The sequence below is a fragment of the Chrysochloris asiatica genome, unplaced genomic scaffold (assembly GCF_000296735.1).
Source record: "Chrysochloris asiatica unplaced genomic scaffold, ChrAsi1.0 scaffold00045, whole genome shotgun sequence".
NCBI classification, from domain to species: domain Eukaryota; kingdom Metazoa; phylum Chordata; class Mammalia; order Afrosoricida; family Chrysochloridae; genus Chrysochloris; species Chrysochloris asiatica.
The window spans coordinates 8,436,448-8,441,168 of NW_006408563.1; the positions used below are offsets into that span (position 1 = coordinate 8,436,448).

A 4,721-nucleotide genomic window follows, 5' to 3' on the forward strand; every position below is an offset into this window, starting at 1 on the left:
TCCATGCATCATCAACCAACCAAAGGGTATACCCTGCATTCCTTCCCCGGTACCACCCAGGTCTTCAGCACACAGTCGCTCTCCCTCTCGGAATCTAAAGTTTCCAGCTGCCTGTATGATGTTCTTGATGTCATCCCATAACTCTACTGGTCTTTAGTGTCTAATGAGTTAAATCAGTTCTTCAGATGATCTATAAGTTCAGGTGGGATAGGTTTAAGGTCAGTTTTGGACTTTTGTGGACTTGTTTGAATTTTCTTCAACTTCAACCTGAACTTGCATATGAGCAATTAATGGTCTGTTCCACAGTCTGCCCCTGGTCTTTTTTTGGCTGATGGTATGGAGCTATTCCACCGTCACTTTCCACAGATGTAGTCAATTTGATTTCTGTGTATCCCATCTGTTGAGATGCATGTGTAAAGTTATCTTTTGTGTTGTGTTAAAAAGGTATTTGCAATGAAGAAGTCATTGGTCTTGTAAAATTCTATCATAAGATCTCCAGCATTGTTTCTATCACCAAGGACCTATTTTCCAACTACAAATCCTTCTTAAAGGAGCTCTGGTAGTGTAGTGGTTACAAATTAGGCTGCTAATCTCATGGTCAGTCGTTCGAAACTACCAGCTGTTTCGTGGGAGAAAGATGAGGCTTTCTGCTCCGGTAAAGATTTGTTGTTGTTAGGTGCCATCGAGTCGGTACCGACTCATAGAGACCCTTTGCCCAACAGAATGAAACACTGCCCGATCCTGGGCCAACCTCACTATTGTTGCCATGCTTGAGATTTACAGCCTTGGAAACCCTATGCAGGGTTGCTATGAGTTGGAACCAACTCCATGGCACATAACAACAACAACAACAAAATCCTTCTTTGTTTCCAACCTTTGCATTCCAATCACAAGTAATTAGCAATACATCTTTTTTGTTTTTTAAGTTTTTATTGTGAATTATGTGTTAGTTTACATGGGTGAACATTATCTTTACATTCATCCTGTCGTATTTTGTTTCATTGTAATGATCACAATACCCTGCATGCAACATCAAACAACCAAAGGGTACACTCCCCACACAATGCCCTCACCCCAGCCCCCTGGCTGCCAGCACACAGTCCCTCTCCCTCCCTGAGTTCAGAGTCCCCAGCCACTCCTTCAGTTCATTGTCTCTGCCTCCATCCCTAGTGTCACTGCCTCCCCGGACAGGATCTCTGCACTTCGCTTTTCTCCCTTGATGGTTCCAGGTATCTCCGCCCTTGGACTGCAATATCAGTTACTCCCCTCTTTTGTTACCAAACATTTACAGTTACCTTTCCAACACTCATTTTCAGGCCTGATGACACTCATTCCCTATTGAACCATAGGAGCCCTTTCCCACTCACCTTTTATCAACTCCATCCAGACAGGTTAGAAATAATTCAGTGGAGATTCTACCTTTCCCTGTGTCCTCTGGAGCTAGATTCCCTAGTGTAAGCTTGTAAAGCCAGTCACTTCTTGCCTTTGTAGTCCCCCATTTTGGGTGGCCAATGTCTAACTTCCCCATCCCTGTCGATCCTGTGTACCATGGGAGTGGGAATGATCTTCACTGTAGAGATTTCTCTGTTCCTTTGTCATTCTGCATCCACAAGCATAGTGGGTTACTCCTTTTCCCACCCCCCTCTTCTTTCTTCCTCTAGTCATGTTTTGATCATCCAGCCACTGATGACAGGTCAAATGGGTACTATCTGTGAGTGTGGGTGTTCTTGTGCATCTCCCCTCACTTCATATCAATTGGATGCTTCACACTCCACTCTAGTCCTCTGGGGCTATGTCCCTGCCTCTGGGCCCAGGGGTCTTCAGGTCTCATCATACTGCTGGTTAACCAGGTCTCAATCCAGGTTAACAGGAGTCTATTGACTATGGTAGGAGTTAGTTTACAACTTCATTGCTGTTTTTCCCCCACCTCCCCTTATCGGTGACCAACGTGGTCAGCAGCAGGACCATATGCTTGCTAGTGTATTCCCTTTGAATTTTAGTCTTGGAAGGGGGTTAATTAGCAATACATCTTGATTGTGTGTTTGATTAATTTCAGATAGAGTAAGTTGGTATAATTCTTCAATTTTATCATCACTGGCTTTAGTGTGTAAAATTGAGTAATAGTGGTATTAACTGGTCTTCCTTGTAGGCATTTGGACATTATTCTATCACAGATAGCTTAGTTCTTCAAGATAAGTCTTGATATATCCTTTTTGATCATGAATGTGACATCATTCCTTTCAATTTGTCATTCCCGACATAGTAAACCATGTGATTGTCAGATTCAAAATGACCAATACCAGTCCCTTTCAGCTAACTAATGCCTAGGTTATCATTTGTTTATGCATTCCATTTCATTTTTGACAATTTCCAGATTCTCTAGATTCTTACTTCATACATTCCCTGTCATGATTATTAATGGATGTTTACAGCTCTTCATTTTGAGTTGTGCCCCATCAATTAGTAAGGTCCCGGAGACTTTACTCTATTACATTTTCATGGTCAACTGTACTTTGAGGAGGCAGCTTTTTCCCAGTCATATTTTGAGTGCTTTCCAATCTGAGGGGCTTGTCATCTAGCACATATCTGACAATATTCTGGTGCTATTCACAATGTTTCAGTATTCAATAATCTAATGCTCTCTGACAGTGTTCCACTGAAATTCAAAGGTCTTCAGTGACTAAATATTTGGAAGTAATCCTTCTCCCCTTCTTTGTCTTTGTCTGGAAGCTCAGCTGAAACCTGTCCACCATGGGTTATCCTGTTGGTATTTAAAACGCTGGTGGCACAGCTTCCAGCATCACAGCAACATGTAAACCACCCCAGTATTACAAACTGACAGATGATTGGTGGGATTTTATTGTATACCAGGTCTATTGCATGACCTTGTTCAGTATTTTACCATAAGATGCATCAGTTGCTAATGTGAAGCCACGTTGTTTCTCTTATTCAGTGCAAATGTAACACCTACACTGCTTATACACCCACTGGTGTCTCACAAAATATGCCATGCCACTGGATGTTCTAATTTCTAATAATAATAACAAAAGCATGGAAGCCTCCAGACATAGATACAAACATGAAGAGTATTAAGGTTGATGATAATAGAAAGAAAGTCAGAGAAATAGTTCATGAGGAATGGCTCTCATTTGACCATTTTGATGATCAATGAAGATATGAAGAGTATTTTGGAGACAGTTAAAGGAAGTATTGGCTTGAAAATTAGCAATTTTAACAAAGATGGAGTAGCTGTTGCTGATTTGCATAGAAGACCACATCAAGAAGAGGATTCCTATCAATTTAGTGACAATTCAAACAAAAGAACACCGTTTTTTTGGAAAACCTGAAGGTGGTAAAGATTACCATGCTTTAATACCAGCAATGGCTGATTTAATTGCTTCAAAAGTAGATGTGGTTCATAAAACGTGCATCTAACTGGAGATGCAGGAAGTGCTGATGTTGAAGTTGCTGAAAAACTCAACAGTGAGCTGCACATGATAGTACAATAACATCTACTGTGACAGATTTTCAATGGGGATGAAATAGACTTACTTGGGAAAAGGATTTCTTAATGAACCTATATTCACAAGAAGTGAGATTGATGCCTGGTTTCAAGGCATTTAAAATAGGGCTTTGAACTTGATCTTCCCCTGAGGATCTTGTTAGACTGTAGGTTCTAATTTAGTGTATGTGCCGGTGGAAAGGAAATTCTCTAGCAGGGGGTTGAACCAGAATGAACTGGTTAAAGCCCTGATTTAAAGACAGAATCATACTACTTCCTGGAGGAAATGTTGCTTTATTTCAATTAAAACCTCTTCTTGTTTATTTTTCTGAAAATCCTTAAGCATTCAAAAATACTGACCAAAATAATCTTCTAGTCCTACTACTGGAGTAATTCCAAGGCATGGGTGACGATTACATTATTTGAAGAGTGGATTTTAAATTGTTTCAGCCCATAGTGCTGCTATATTTTTTTAAGTCCTCATAATAGTGATTTTATTAAATTAGTTGCTTTATAAAACATTGCAGATGTCATAATTGTTAACATAACAATTTATTACACTATAGTGAACTGGTGAAGTTTGCTGAGCATGTTTTATAAAGAAAAGGAAATGCCAAAACCCTGTTAAAGTTGTTCCATTGCAGCCTAGGAGAACAAAAGAGTTGTTTCTCAGACATTTAAACCAGGCAGTTAAAACAAGCGAAGTTTCCCACCCTCATCCAGAGCACTCCATCAGTAGAAATCTTCTGATAAATATGAACTTGACAGTCTTTGCACTCAAGAAATGCCACAGCCTGAGATGCAATGGAGGTTTACCTTCTTCTGTTTCAAAGTTGGATGGTTTTGGTCATTTATTTTTAAGTATCAAACTCTAGTGGCTTTTCAGTTGCAGTATCTTTACTCTGAGATAAGCAGTCTTCTTCACAATATAATTTTAATATCCTCACACTCAACTTTAAGACAAAGCAATTTTGATACTAGGTGCACACCACATGTCCTTGCTGCAAACTGCTTTTCTTGACAAGTTATGAAGTAGTTCAAGGAGGTATGGTTAAGGCTTTATTAACGAATGGTGCTGGTAAATACGATACAATTTGTCATGTTGCAACCTTGTTTCCAATTTAGTGACTGCTTGGAATCAGATAGCAACAATGACAACATTATTAGGTTTTTCCTTTTTTTTTTTTTTTACTATTTTAGTTACAACTGAGGTTCCCGA

General features: G+C 39.7%; 1 protein-coding gene across 1 annotated transcript in view; it reads right to left on the reverse strand.

Annotated features, from left to right (window-relative positions):
• LOC102833384 (uncharacterized protein KIAA2012 homolog) overlaps positions 1 to 4,721 on the reverse strand; it is a 218,089-nt gene that overhangs the window by 22,142 nt on the left and 191,226 nt on the right. The gene's annotated exons all lie outside the window — the stretch shown is intronic.